The sequence below is a fragment of the Panulirus ornatus genome, chromosome 25, assembly GCF_036320965.1.
Source record: "Panulirus ornatus isolate Po-2019 chromosome 25, ASM3632096v1, whole genome shotgun sequence".
NCBI lineage: Eukaryota > Metazoa > Arthropoda > Malacostraca > Decapoda > Palinuridae > Panulirus > Panulirus ornatus.
Window position 1 is genome coordinate 11,816,216 of NC_092248.1, and position 16,984 is coordinate 11,833,199.

The following is a 16,984-nucleotide window of genomic DNA, read 5'->3' on the forward strand; positions in this document are numbered from 1 at the left end:
ACTAGATAAACTTTTACTAAGGCAGGAAAATCCTTTGAGGAACTTTATCAACACTTGAGAACACTTGACTGAAAATTTTCAGGTAATAACACTAACCAGGTAAAAGCAAACAAGAAAAAGGAATATATATATATATATATATATATATATATATATATATATATATATATATATATATATATATATATATATATATATATATATATATATATATATAAATTATTATACTTATCAAAGTCTTTCGAACTATTTTTTCACACTGTTTTCATTACTATGTTTTACACTTACAATAACAAACTTGTTTGTCCTGTACTTGGAAAGAAAGAGTATAGAAAACCATTGGATATAATTTTTTTTGTAGCACGACAGGTGCATACCATGGGTGTAAACTTCCTCTTAAAAATTGGAATTGGATTTACGTTTGTAGTAAAAAGTATTGTAAAATGTTTGAGTCAGTCGTGGAACCATAGGGACTGTGTTTGAAGACTGAGGACTTTGTCCTGACTTGAGTGTTCCATAAATACCTATCTTGAACTTGATATACGAGAATATTCCTTTGTTCAATAGATTCGTCTGTACCACAAGTACAATTTCATGCTTTGAAATCGGAACTCTGAAGTGAGCAAGTCTTCCCAGTCTCACTTTGTTGAGTGGGATAATAAGGTGACCGTGAACTCTTTGATGGTTTATTCTGGGTCACCCTTGGGCTTGAACCCAAATCGTTCGATTACTCTTTCATGTTCTGACCCACTTTCTACTCTCAGTACAGATACGCATCGGCGCCTACGCTAACTCTCTCACTTTTCTTATACACGTAGAAGATTTCTGTCAGTAACACTGAGGGTTTTCTGAAGTCTCTATTTAATCTGAACATTCTGTTTTGCTTCTCTAACTTTGGTTATTAGTGTTATTTCGTAAACATTTCATATCATATCATTATTTTGGTAATGTCAGTTACTTTCCTATCATCTACCTTGCTTCATACAAAAAAGGAAAAAAGTATATTGAGAAAAACACAGTCTGATAATCTTGTTCATGGTAAATCCCTCACTTCAAAAGGTAACTATACCACGAGAGAATGATCTTCCATGACTGACTGTTGACAAGGACACACAAACAAAAGAAAAAAGGAATTGAAAACGCTTAGTAAAAACTGACAATGTAACAATAAAACTTTAAGACTCGCGTTTTTATGGTAATATTGACGGCACTAATGCTTCTTAATTCTAACAATAAAATTTGTGTTCATAAACTCACAAAACGATATGCAACTGATGCTAAATCATTCAACATAATACCCGTCACACAAAACAGTGCGCTAAATGGAATTTCTACCGCAATCATAAATAACAGAAAGCGGAACTGAAAAATTTTCTGTATATATATATATATATATATATATATATATATATATATATATATATATATATATATATATATATATATATATATATATATATATATATATATATATATATATATATATATATATATATATATATATATATATATATAACAAATGTTTATATGACTGATAGGCAGATAAACACAGACACTTTATCCCATACTCACTATCACTAATAGATTTCAACAATGTGAGTGGTGCTTTAAACAATAATTCTCAGCTCTTTATACAACACAATTCCATTTTCATTCTGGTTACCAACATTATTGAAAGAGAGTTTACATCTCGAGAATGAGTTATACTATCATATTCCTTGTTTCATTTGGTTGTATCATAACTAATGTCCCTGATTATGAAGTATACCATATGTGACAAAGGCCTCAGTCCTGGAACCATTGCAATTCTTGATCTATGTAAATCACTTGCCAGAGGGATGACACTCGCTTCTGAATGTCTCTAATGCCTCGTCATCTTTGTGAGTGACTGGATATGTGCAAAGCTTTTAACAACATGGCAACCGATCGTTTCTTTCAGTTAACCTCCCTCACTGATTCCATTCATATCAGAGTTCCTCTCTTGTTTCCCTTTCTTAATAGATGAATCTTACCTCATCAATACTGGTGTCCCTCAAGGTCTTGTTCTCTTCCTAAACTCTTCCTCCAGTTTATCAACTGCATCTTATTTTGATCGAAAAACCAATCGTGCTCTCACACTGACGACTCAACACTACATTCCTCCACTTCTCTCAAGTCCGTCTCGTTCTCCTCTAACCCGACCTTCGCCTCCTTTCGTTACAACACCCTCTATTAACTCAGGCTTGGACAGGATTTCCCAGTGGGGCACACATAACATTGTTGAGTCTAACGCCAACGAAACTCAGTTTCTTCCTTTTTTTCTTCTGCCTAGACCTCCTTAACAACTTTCCCATCTCCTCTGACGATTCTATAATTCCACCACTCAACACAGTAAACATACTTGTATCACACCGTAAAATCCAATTTATCTTGGGAACCCTACATTATGCAATTGGATAATCCTCTCCGCGAGGGACTGGGAATCTTGTTCAGGTGCCGTACATATTTCTCTTTTAAATAGTATCGTCTATTGTGCCAGTGATTCATTAGTCCTTACATGGACCACTGCTCTCATACCTAAAGAGGTTTTTGTTCTACATACTCGCTTGTTAAGAGTCGAGCTGTAAATAGTATGACTTGATATCCAAAATCTAATTTCAAAAATTAACCCACTTGTCCTGCGCCGTAATGTTGTTCTTACTCGCGCTTCCACTAATATTAGTTGTCCATCTTCTCCCCAGAACTGGCTGCTTGTATGCCTTCACGGTTAGCCAGACCACAGCACACTCGACAAGCCACTGCGTCTGTCATTACTCCGTCGCCGTTGGTAACTCCAGAGTGGGCTGGACTAATGTCTCTTTCTTCACCTCCATCGCTAAGCTTTGGAAGTTTTACGATATCATATCATTCCCCAAAAACTACAAGCTGCCTCTCTTTAGAAAGCAAGTTTTCCACTTCCACAAAGACTCTTACATTTTTCATCTTTTCTCTTTCCTTCTCTATTCATTCAATCTTTTCTGTGTTTCTCTGAAGGCCTGGTCTCACTGAGGAATTTAGTCTGCGAATGCAGCAATCGACGTAATTTCTTTATATATATATATATATATATATATATATATATATATATATATATATATAATATATATATATATATATATATATATATATGTGTGTGTGTGTGTGTGTGTGTGTGTGTGTGTGTGTGTGTGTGTGTGCGTGAGTGTGTGTGTGTGTGTGTGTGAGTGTGTGTGTGTGTGTGTGTGTGTGTGTGTGTGTGTGTGTACAGACGCTTTTTCCTGAGTCTAAGCTTCCTTATCATCAGTGGGTTGTTGACTCGGCTGTTTGGAGCACACCATTCCAGCCAATGGTACACTTGGGAGCAACACGGCTGACGATACGTCCAAGTGTCTTGACGCCCTAGTCCCAGGGATTAGGCTGCCCTTTATGGTTCAGTAGACGAAGGGGCTTAGTATTCGTAGCACGTATGAAGAGGACTCGAACCCACAACCATGAGATCAGCGGCCACTCGACCCTCGTACGCACCCGCACGTTTATAAACAAGATCTCTATTGCCATATATTGTGGCGTCTTTATCACCGTTGCCATGGCCTGTGACCAAAAGAACCAAATGACCTGACCATGTCTTAGATGGGTAACAAACAACCTTTGACCTTTCAGTCAAGATTCAAAGGTCGGATGGAGTGTTTTAAGGTCATATACTCTATCATGGAAGTGGTAGATGGGGAAGAATCTTCTGCTTTCCTATCAGGCCTCTATCTCCATATATATCATATGTGGGGATGAGCACCTCTGCTTTTTATCCTGTCTTCATCTATAATTGTGGTTGGGAAAAACCTACAATCTTACTTTCTTCGTATCCACTTGCAATAGTGGGTTGTGAGGAGCCTTCTACTTTATCATCACGTCACCATCAACATAGAATTGGAAATCTGGAAACAGTTCGTATCCTCCAGCAGATAACCTCGTCAAAAACCATCAGCTCCTCCGTTATCTGGTTATCCCATGTACTCCCAAGTAATCCCATAAACCTTGAACAGACTTACATTCTCTCGTCCTGTCAGGCGGACAGACAGGAAGACAGGCAGATAGACGGACAGATAGATAGACGGATAAACAGACACCTACTTACGCCAGAGTGAGAGAAAGAAACGCGACATTGGAGGATTTCAGAGGAGTCTCTCTCTCTCTCTCTCTCTCTCTCTCTCTCTCTCTCTCTCTCTCTCTCTCTCTCTCTCTCTCTCTCTCTCTCTCTCTCTCTCTCTCTCTCTCTCTCTCTCTCTCTCTCTCTCTCTCTCTCTCTCTCTCTCTCTCTCTCCTCATTCCATCCCCTTCTACTCTCCCAGTCTGACGTTTGAATTCTGAATCACCCATTACGGCAAATACACAGCGACAATCAGATATATGGATAAAGATATACAACATACAATACACAAAGAGCTGGCACAAAACCTACGAGAAAGTCACTGCCCAAGTATAAAGCACAGGAAACGTGTCAGAAACTACGTCCAAGACAGAAGAAATGGACCATAGCCCTAGTATAGAGACCTCCCCAGTTCAGTAGTATACATGAAGACTTGTCATTAGTATAATGTGTAACACTGAAGAGAAGCCTGGCTGAACAAGCCAAAAGGGTTTGTACAACAACAACGAATGGCAGACCAGTCCTTTAGAAATCCAATGAAAGGCCATCTAAAGTAACCAGCTGGTAAAGTAATCCCTTAACAGCCATTGGAAGGTGGAGCACAGTCTCACTCAGGGGCCATTCATTCCCTGGGACGACAGTGAGGATGCTGCTTCGGGGAAATGCTCTACTGAGGCCTTATGAAAGGGAAGCTCATGTAAAGATACAGATCCACGTTTTAAAGTGACAGATTTCTGACCCATCTTATCACACACCGACACCAAGAGGAAAAACCATCGTGGAAATCAATTATTTAGTCGTGCAGATATATGGACTGTGTAAAAGAGAAGTCATTTAGTATGAAATTGTAAAGAGTGGATCTCAACATAGAAATATTGAAAATATTCTATTTCGTGTTTTCCGCTGAACACTGATAAATGTTAACTGTTGAAATTGCATTCACAAGCGGTTTATACCGTTAGTAGTGCAAAATCAACATAGTAGTAACACAGAATTGGTTAAATATATTTAGCATTAGCTAAAAACATATAGGGAAGCATTATTTTATTGAGATTTATAGACTTTTTTGAATATATTGCTTGAGAAAATAAATACAAATAAATGTTTTTGAAACACATCTGAACAGACTGATGGATGTATGTCAGTGAACCCAAAGCTCGGAGATAGTGAATAACATAAATTTCTTTTCATCACGAAGATAAAAACAAATAAGATTTATGCACAACTGCTGAAACCGTGATGGACAGATGATGAGAATATACAAAATGAATCCGTCGGGAGAGACACTTACATGAGTGTTACTTTGAGTAGGATTAAAATGTGTCAGGAAGCTGATATAAGGCGTGAGAAACAAGTGAGCATTGTAGTATAAGGCACAGGAACCGTGTTAGACCCTCAATACAAGACACAAGAAATGGATCGGATCGCTAATACAAGACCTTCTCACTCCTTTAGCAGGTGTGAAGACTAGTCGCTCGCGTAATGTGTAACACTGAGCACAAACCTGACTGACGCAAACTTGAGGGTTGTACTGCACGACCGAGTAACAAATCTTTCTGAAAGTCCATGAAAGGTGAACTAGCGCAACCACCCGGCGCGCAAGTCCCTTAAAAGTCAGAGAAAAGTGGATGAGCGTACCATCCAGGGAATGACAGAATAGGTGGCTGCTCCGTTCATTGACCTGCTGAGGCTTCATGATGGTGGAGATACTATATAGATATTGTGTTAAGGTGATTCAGTCGTGTCAATTATCTTACCACAAACTGACACCTCAAATTGCCGTGGAAACTAAATTACATGACGTTGTGTTCGATATCAATATTCAGACTTCCGAAATGTATAGATTACTGAGGTGTGATCATTCAAATGTGACTACGGATGAAACTGTAAGACGTAATCCTGAACAAAAAAATATTTAAATTTGTTTTCTTTTTACGTTGTTTCTGAACGCTAAATAATACATGAAGTTGAGATTGCATTCGCAAGCCGCTTATGCCATTAGCACTCGGCGAAAATCAGCATCGTGGTGATACAGCCGTGGTGAATTCATTTTCAGCAATTGGAAACAAACCAATAAAAGCGGCCATAGAAACTACATTATATCCCAGTTATGTAAAAGACTTCTTTAGACCTATAGTGTGAGAGAACTAATCAACAGGCCTTCTCGGAACATGTTTCAACATATTTATGCTTATGTGATTGTATTAGATTTGTTTTGTGATGAAAAATTCAGTCAATTAAAAAACAAGGATGGTGATGATAGATGAAAAAGAGTTCTGTATCAAATGAAGAAAAGAAAAACTAAATTACTTATAACTGCAAGACTTAAGATGAAGCACGACAAACCTGAAACAGAACCCAGATATAGAAGAAAAGAAACCTCCCAGTACCCAGGTATGGAAAACCAAAAAAGTCTTCAGTACACTAATACAAAACACTCGAATTCTTCAGTACCTTGTAGGAAACATAAGAAATACGTCAGTAGTTTGTAGAGAACAAAAGAGACAAGTCGATATCCGGTATAAACATTCGAAAAATGTCGCTACCTGGCCTAAAAGAGGAGATTACATTAGTATCTGGTATAAAGCAATCGAAATACGTCAGTACCTGGTGTAAAACGCAAGAAATAAGTCAGTATCTGGTATAAACATTCAAACACGTCGGTACCTGGTATAAAACACAATAAATACGTCAGTACTTGATACAAAGCACTTAATATACGTCGGTATCTTATATAGATTGCGAAAAATACGTCAGTAACTGGTATAATGCACACGAATTACTTCAGGACCTAATATAAAACTCTCGAAATAGGTGAATACTTGTTACATGGGAAATATCAAGTAGTTAGAGACGATTTCTCTGAAGTAAAACCTACATAAGGTGTTAAAATTACCCTACATAACCTTAGAAAAAAAGATTGTAAAACTACCTTCCGTATTCCCAACGAGCAATCCAGACAAATGAACCTAATTATGATCCATTATCCTCTCTCGCTGTAAGAGACAGTCTCGTAAATTACCTTTCTCTATTCCACGGAAAGCGTAGCTTAAAACTCGTTGAACAATCATATTAATGTCTCTCCACCTGTCTGGTTAAGAAAGAAGATAATAGGATTATCTAATCTCCACCAGAGCTGCAAGATGGTATGGAATCTAATATCCCGCAGAAGGTTCCAAGTCCAGGACTCAGTCATCTATACCGCAAATGGAAGGTCACCCTCGGCAAGATTGTACTGTCGTCAACGGACGGAAATAACTGCTACCTCGTCCGGGAATTTCCTACTCCAAAGGAGTCCACCATTCCCTGCTTTTGACTGTAGCGCTGCCTTCAAAATGAATTGAAAATAGCCTTAACTCTATCGAAAAAACTGAAACATACCGAACACAACACAAAGATTTAAGGAAAAAAAACATTTTAGATTCGGGTCAGAAACTATCAATTTCTTCTAGTAATACCGCCACTAATACGCTCCATTCAGCTATGAAAAGTATGAGTAAAATTACATTTCAGTGGATATCGTTTCCGCACGGCTTATTATGACAATCAGGAGGAAAATGTCTGAACAACTGATCCTAATCCTAGGAGATGTGGAGCATTGTGTAACATGGCTGTGGATCATATCATAAAATGCCCATATTACACGACGCCCACATTACCTGTTAGAATGCTATTTTTGTATTATTTATTCCTGCAACGTCCTACCACGACCACTGCATGAAGTTCTACCGTGCGAACACTAAGAAGTACAAAATACATCAGAGAGAGAGAGAGAGAGAGAGAGAGAGAGAGAGAGAGAGAGAGAGAGAGAGAGAGAGAGAGAGAGAGAGAGAGAGAGAGAGAGAGAGAGAGTCACGTACATACATACACGGAAAAACATTCAGACAAAGCAATTTTCCATGTGCAGAAATGTGTATCCTTTTTTCATTAAAAACATAACACTATGGATGTGTGAATCATGGCTTGAAATGTGACTATAGTTACAGGAAGAACTGTGGCTATTGCTATAGCTATAGCTATAGTTATGGCTATAGCTTTCCTATCACCCGGGTCTCTAGCTGAGGCTGGATCCGGGTTTGTGACTAATCCGGAAGGTATGGCTATAGTGCCATCCTAAGATGGAGCTGAAAAAACAAAAGAGATTCAACAAGAACAATGAATGGAGTAAGATTGCTAGAGTTGATAGGAAATAGGCCCTTGCGAATAGCTGTGGTGGGAGTTGAAGCTACATATGCAGTTAGATCCTGATCCAGTTCTACGCTATAGAGACATTTGCAGTTTGAGTTGCTACCATACATGAAGCTTGTCAGGAAAAGTAATTTTGGATTAGGTTTTAAAAGTAAAGTTTGAGGTGAATGTGAAAAGAAATTTGCACTAAAGCTGCTCTGAGTTTGTTAGAGTGTTTACGTTTGTGTTAAAGCTGCTTATGAAATTAGGTTAGATTAGTCCATGAATGTGTGAATCTGTGTGACCATTCCCAAGAGGTGTGAGAATGTGAACATGATCTGCGAAGATGTATGACTTCGGGAGACCTCCTCTTCTTTTGCTTCGCCAAATCCCTCGATGACTCTAGAGGACTTCCTCTTTGTTTGTTCAGCCAAGGATCATCGTTCGCCCCAGGACATACATACTGGGTACCCACGCAAACATGCATACACGCTGCACGGCTCTGGCAAGAAAGCTATTTCGACGAGGATCACCGAGATCGGAGGAGATCGAAGTTTCCCGTGAGAGAGTTTACATAAGTCGAAGTACTTCGGAAAAACTCGAACTCGTCATCACATCCTTTCAGTTCTCATCACCTTCCACTGTTCCTCATATCACCCATGATGATCACTTCAACGTTAGATAGACGGTTTATATATATATATATATATATATATATATATATATATATATATATATATATATATATATATATATATATATATATATATATATACATATATATATATATATATATATATATATATATATATATATATATATATATATATATATGTATATATATATATATATATATATATATATATATATATATATATATATATATATATATATATATATATATATATATATATATATATATATATATATATATATATATATATATATGTATATAACGATTAACAACAGTTTTTTCTCTCTTCAGGAAAGCGTCGGGCCATCGTACCCGTACCTATGGGGTCAGCCACATCACACCTCACTACGGCAGCGCTCGCCTCAGACCCGAGTCCCGGAGCGATGTAGCGGGTGTTCGCGCTCCTGAGGCCAAGCGAATACTGAGGGTCTCGGAGCCGCAACTGCGCTATCCTGGCTACACAGGGAGGGGACATATACAGCCTGCGCTGTCGGTACCTAACTATCTACCTACGTCCTCTCTCGACCTACACCGTCGCCTTTCGATTACCTAATCATATTTCATCTTTTTTCTCGCTGCAGACTTAGAGAGTTGATGAAATGCATTCCAGGAATCGATAGTCGTGATGAAGGTTCGAAGAATCTTTAAGAGGTGCTTTCTTACTGGGGAAGAGACTTACAAGGCGTCGGAAATGTGGTGGAGAAACTTCGTTAAAACACATTGTTACGATCTATTCATTTCTAGTGATGTATTGGAAACAATTAACTCCTGAGTCCTGCTTATTCATCACTTTACTCTGTTATCAAGTGCTTTTGTTCTTGATCCATATATACTATATGAATATAAACTAGCATATATTTTGCCAGAATATATCTAAAAGTGAAACTATTCATCCATCTTTACGTTCTTCACAAAAGAACAACATCCAATAAATCAAAAACACACCAACAAATAGTTATGCCAAGAATTCGTTAAATGTCATGTTGGCAATTATGTGGATATGTAATATCGATTATCAAAGAAAAATTCGTTGTTGTTGACGTTACGATACATACTGTATTTCAGAACTGCATACATTTCATGACGATGCCGATGTTTCCATTAAATCGATAAGAATCGAGAAATGTTACTGAAAAACATTTTCAGAAAAATGCAAAGATCGATTCATGATACACGATTTCCAGCATCTGACTACAGAATGATAGAACTGGCTTTAAACATACATGTACTTATTGTTATCCTCTTTTTAGAATATCATAGTTTAAAAATATTTTTGTTGGATAAGGCTGGTTTTTGGAATATCTTGATGCTTGAAATATCTTGGTATATGGAATATCATGGTGTCTGGAATATGCTGATATTTGGAATATCTTGGTGTTTGGAATATTTTTGTGCTTGGATCATGATGTTTTATAGATAACCTCAGCAATATTTGCAATGATACATGTATATTATGACTCTCATACATTATTTTCAATCACTGATGACTGAATACCGTGTATCAAGATTAGCTGTGAATGACTGTAGTTCGTTGCCAAGGAGATGTAGTGGAGATGGAAGGGTTGTGAGCAGCCAGAACACTCCGACTTACCCCGAGAGTCAACACTGTGAGTCCGGCTCAAACTTAAGCTGGGCCGGAGGTGAGTGCCTCGTGCGCTTCAAGTCTCCTGTTTTCTTTCAAAGAAACTTCCCCCGTACGTCAAATAAAGTTCATAAGTAACTTATTAGGAATAGGGTAACTTAACCTGTTGAAAATTTATCTACACTGTAGGTGTAAAACGTGTCTAAGTTCATGACGACTGACGAGCCATGTAACACACTTTAGTGAAACCTATCTAGTCAACTCCAAGTGAACGTCATTTGTCAGCTAATGGCGTTGCGATTAAGTCGCCTTGCATGCAGGGAAAATTAAATTCCAACTCACATAATTCAGATTTGCAAAGCGATTCCGTACACGAGAGAAATAAAACTGAGCTGATCAGACACGTCCGTGTTATTATCTCTGATCCTCACAGGCACAATAGACGAGCCGGTTCTCACGATGATCGTGTATACTGCAGTCTTAACGCAGCTGCTCATTCCATCGCTCAGTCACAGTCAGGTTTAAGTGGCCAATCACAGTTAGAGACCACGACAGAGGCTTAAGACCCTAGCAAACATACATATATATATATATATATATATATATATATATATATATATATATATATATATATATATATATATATATATATATTGCTGGATCAAAAGTATGTTCCTTGCTCTTCCTCTTCATCCGGTACACAAGTACCTGAAATAGATGTTCCTCAGAACAAACAAGTCTGTGATTATGTGGACAAGGAGGCCACGACTCTCTGCTACACATATTCCTCCTCCACCAGCGTGTAGATCACTCCGCTGCCAATGTTGATGTGCCTCTAGAACGTTTCCCGAAGTCGTCACACCTTCTCCAGACGACGCTAAAGACATCGGATCATCCTTTGTCTCCCCCGTCTCTGGCCGAGGTGGAGCTGTGAGATCTTCCAGATACAACAGGAGTTTGAACACTTTTGATGCAATTGTGTTATGGACACTTCCTCCCATTGATTATCATTCGGTGGAAACATTTCATTCCTTTGATTTCACGTCATCAACTTAATATCTTTGTATTTGATCTTTTTATCTTCTTTTTTTCGTTTCACTGAAATACATTACAGAGATAATTTCTTGCAGTTAGATAGTGATGATTCCACTGGGGCTGGAGGATTTGGTTGCTAGATTTGTGGGCCCACACTTAGTCAGGAGAGAGCCTGATATATCTTTTAGCTTAAGGACTTAGACAGTAGTGACACCCTACCATTTCTAACATCATTACCCCCGTGCCTTCAATGTATCTTGCTCATGGGAGTGCATGTTAAGGCCAGAAGACAGAAGATCTGATGGTTCATGTCGTGGTGTTATACTGAAGGTCATTAATAGTATTCTAAATTCCTAAACACACAGAATCAAGATAGTGAAGAAAAAAAGCTCATGCCATCTACCTAGGTTACAAATGTAGGATTGTTTTCCTTGTAGAGAACCATACGAACCTGAGGAAATGGGTCTCTGGTATTCGTTTAATCACTTCGAACAACCGTAGATATTTCTGTCGTCATTCTTTGGAGGTAAGAGGGAATATTTCGCGTCCCACGAGTACTCTCCAGGAGAAACAGGATATACTGAATGTCTGACAAAAAATAACGGTCGGCTAACGGCCGTTTAACAAATCAACGGTCGTTTGAAAGAAGACGCTGGCTGCCTAACAAGAAGTAACGGCCGTTGGCAGAAAGTAACAGTCATTTGCCAAAAAAGTAACGGTTGGTTAACAGAGAGAAATGATCATTTGACAAGAGGTAAATGCGTTAAACAGAAAATAACGCTTCTCTACGCGAAAATAACATTCGTTTATCAGAACATAACTGTCGGTTAATGACGACCTAACTCCCAGACAAGGTGACTCAACGCCACTGCATCGTACGAGCGACCACCACACATGAAGAACTCCAGAGTTAATAAACTTTTCAAACTAGGAAGTTGGCAGAAAACGGACAGTTCTCTGAGAGCCATGGCCAGCACAGGAAACCTCATCCTTGACACCAAAGGTGGAACTGTTGCCGCACGCACAACACCTAGTGATCAACCTGTGTTGTTTAAGAACCTTTGATGATTTTATGTTTGCCTGACTTGTACTTTTGAGGTTCAATGAGAGTTTGCTGCTTCTTTTTTCAATATACATTGTAAGGCATGTCTCTTTCTTGCACCCACATACCTCAAATGGCATTTGAAGGTTAGTCAGTCATAGCTGCATTAATTTTTCTTTAATCCTACGTCTCAAAATCCTCATGGATGAATATCTTAGGCTACACACTCTTTGTCTTCATGATTCCTCTCCTTATATCTCTTTTCATCTCTCTCATCAGCTTCAGTAGTAGTCTGCTACATTCTTCCATATAAGATTCTCTGGTTCTTGTGATTCAACAGTTCATAATGGTATTCCTCACATTCTCTTTTCACCCGGCTGTTGTTGTCGTAGGGAGTGGATGACAGGGAGAGAACTTACTCACTAATGCATCCTAATCTCATCTACCCAAAGTAGAAAATCAGTTAGTTTTGGAATACATTAGGCAGAAGCTCTCATCACAGGCCGGTAGATCTTCTGTTCTCTGCTCTTCCTACCTACTCCTATAATGTAATCCTATATACTCCTCCTCCTTCTCCTTTGTTTCTCATCTCCTCCGCTTCATCCAGCCTCCTGTCCCTCCTAACGCGTCCTACAGAGGCGGTATAATTCAATCATAGTAATCCCTATGGTTTCTCAGAGTTCATCAAACGCGACGGGCCTCTAGCGACGCTGCAGGGCTGGCAGGGAACACCTCTTTCCCTCGCTAACCCTACATTTACATATGAATAAGACGACGACGGTATTCGGGAATTATTGAATTAGGGAACAAATTCGAAACCAGTACTTTAAGCCGAATTAGGTTAATATTCTCTTCCGAAATAGATATTGCCTTCTCGAGTCCGGCTTCATAATGGGTATTGGATATTGCTTGAGTTTGGGCAAAGTTACTGATTGGTCGAAAGTGTTGTGTGACATAAAGGTCTACATGCCTTACTGAGTTCATACTTACAACTGGAGAAAGACAGTGCCAACTATCATTAGACATGGATTTATTTAAGTTTCGTATACAAGTATCTGCGCTCTCTATGGAGTCCATCTCGTAGATTTTGTCTTCAGTCACATATCTTTTTAAAATTTCTATATTCTGTGTGTGTGTGTGTGTGTGTGTGTGTGTGTGTGTGTGTGTGTGTGTGTGTGTGTGTGTGTGTGTGTGTGTGTGTGTGTGTGTGTGTGTACCCTAGCGAATTAATAAAACTCACGTTATGGGAGCTGCCAACTTGGTATATTACCTATAAGGCAATCCAGCCACAGAAAAACAATTAGAAGTTGCATATACATCAATATTTCAAGTGTGTTGATATTTCTTGTGTTGTTATGAGTTACTTAAATGACTTTGGACGGTCCAAGTATCTGAGCTCTGAAATGCTATCTCTTTTGCTGACTCTACCCGACCAGTAGACAACAGACCAAGTTCTACTATGATAATAGAACTCTACACGACCATAGAGATAAAAACAGGAGCACCTAACATCAGAGCTTTGTAACTGACTTAAAAACGAAAAGTTTGACAGTGGTGGAAAGGCTAACTTTTGTACTTTACCCCGGGAAAGTTTTGCAGCTTCTCATATTTCAAACTGCAAAAGTATTAAAAGTATTTAGTGAATACGGTTATATAGCCCTTGCCGCCTAGAGGTACGTTTTTTATTAGATATGAAACTTTAATTTAGAACTCAAACAGTTTTTATCAAACTCTTGAAAAAAAATGAATTTTAGGACGGTTGAGTCAGAATAGTTTTACGCTGTAAATGTTCAGTAAGATGAATAACTGGTAAGATAAATGGATAAAAGATTAATATACAAACGTTGAAAGAGATGAAACACGAAAGTAGCTACAATCAATAAAGGTAGCTACTGACGCAGTCAGTAACGAGAACAGCTACTGGTATGGTCGACAAAGTTAATAACTGTTAGTAGAGTCAGTAAAGATACTATTTGCTGTTACGATAAAAAGGTAATAACTATCGGCACAGTCAGTAAAGAGAGTAGGTCCTGGTACAGTCATTAGATATAATTGTCAATAAAGGTATTAGCTACTGGGTCTGTCAGTATCAATATTCTCCATGCATACCAACCGGACGTGTTCCTTGGGCTGGTAATGTAATATAACTAATTTTGATTATTACTTGTGTGTTACGGGGAGAGAGTTTTACACTCGTGTTGCCCCGTCCCTTTAACTCGTATGTATTGTACCATGTTTGTATTTCCATGTATGTATACACACTCACATACATACACACTAGCCAATAGAATTTATCATGAATAAAGGATCAGATAAAGATAAGAAAGTGAGAAGTAACACTGCGTTAAGATAACTATTTTTTTTTTTTCATTAGAATGTCTATATCCTTCGAACAGTGAGCATAGATATATTTTAAGTTTTCTAAGCCATAACTTACCACTTTAAGCTTCACAATAAAGGGGAGAAGTCAACTTTCAAAACTTTTCATTTTCGAAGCGACGCAAACATGAATGCTTTCAGAGGACGAGCCAGTCAAAGGTAAAGTTGAGGATATTGATTTAAGATCAAAGTGCAGTACACTACCTTGTGAGATCAAAAAACCCAGACTTGAATGATACCGACATTTATGCTCATGGATAGAAAGCAAGACTTCTTGCCCTGGTCAACATCAGAAATTAAATACCTTTGGAAAATTTTATGGTTCTCTTTTACCTATAAAAAACCTTATGTATCCCTTAGCTTATGCGTTCTGTATCGCTGCAAATTACCTCTGAGCACAGGGGAAAAAGATACTACCTTCATATCTCCGTGTTGCAGACGGCGACTAAGACGGGTTGGAAATCCCACATCCCTCCTGTATCACCACTTTCTAAAATTAGGAAGATAATACATAGCCAAACGAGCATCTCTCTCTCTCTCTCTCTCTCTCTCTCTCTCTCTCTCTCTCTCTCTCTCTCTCTCTCTCTCTCTCTCTCTCTCTCTCTCTCTCTCTCTCTCTCTCTCTCTCTGGTCCAGTCACCTTTTCCCTGAACAGGGAGGGGTCAGCAGGAATAAAAAGAAATATCATATATAATACAGACCTGTTATTCATTACCTTGTCTGTCATATGTTGGACGTCCTTTTGCTAAGTTTGGTAAAATCTTTGGCACATAAACTGCTGAATTTTCTCTGCTTGAGGAATTGGATATGAGAGATGTGATTGATGTATATTTTTATTCCTTCATTGCTTATCAGATGGGTGCACTTTGATTGGCTTCTCTTCAACTGCATCACCAATCATATTTTCTTTGGAAAATTACACAATAGTCAATTTCCACTTGTGAATAAATTCTATGAGCTTGTTTACATGCAAATATGACGATTAAAGTTTATATTTCTTCAATAAATTGTTTGTCAAAGACCAGTGATTCAAAGTTTCATTTCATATTTATGTTATCATACATGGGATTATGGTCATATTTCTTACACAGTGACAGTCCTAATTAATTGTGTATTTCTATTAGTGTACGTAATATGACCTAACATTTCAAACGAGGAAGCTTCAGTAATAACTGTCGACTTTTCTTTGATCCTCTTTTGCTGTCAAAGAAGTTTGCTATAAAAAATCTTTACCCGAAATTTCATTATCCATATTTTTGTAGTATAACCTGTATGGAAATTCATGGTGCTTCGTGTATTAAAGTCATTAAAATGAAGAGGTAATACGTGTTGAAGAAAAAGTTAAGCAAAAATTATAGTTAAACTCAAGCATAGTCTAAAGAAAAACATCTTTGTTTACCTCAGACAGTGATAATGAAAAGAAAATGCGCTTAATGCAAAATCAAACTCATCATTTGTGTCAATATTTCTTTATGGTGGTGATTTCAGCTCAAAGTTTTCAGAATATATAACATTATCACCCTTATATTACACTCGTGGCGCGATTAGTCAAAAGAAAATGATCCTCAGACAATTTCTGTTTTCTATGATCCCATAGGCTACCAATTTTTGGGGTAACTAAAGGAAACAGATTTCACCATAGTAATTGTCGCAGACCTGAGATTTAGTATGTGTAATCAAGGATCACATATGGGTACCCCGATTTCAATTATCATCATATAGTGATAATGATAAATAAAATTCTTCTGAACTTTTTACATCAATATGAGTCTTAGAATTACTTAGAAAATAAAGAAAGATATAAGTAAGATGCATTTCTGTGATGCTGTTTCAGGTTGGTCCATTGTGAAGTTACTTTAGGTGGCAAGATGTACTTTTATTCCTTTCTATTATTTTGTATAAAGATTTTTAGCCCATTTAATGAAGTGTGTTCTCTCCGTCTCT

The 16,984-nt window shown here is 37.9% G+C and overlaps 1 protein-coding gene across 2 annotated transcripts in view; it reads right to left on the reverse strand.

Moving 5' to 3' along the window:
* Nucleotides 1–9,430, reverse strand: part of LOC139757143 (zwei Ig domain protein zig-8-like) — a 54,516-nt gene extending 45,086 nt beyond the window's left edge. For both annotated transcript variants that reach the window (XM_071677242.1, XM_071677240.1), the window contains exon 1: nucleotides 9,321–9,430. The gene's annotated coding sequence lies outside the window, so the exon portion shown is untranslated. The remainder of the gene's footprint in view (nucleotides 1–9,320) is intronic.
* Nucleotides 9,431–16,984: the final 7,554 nt, after the last annotated feature.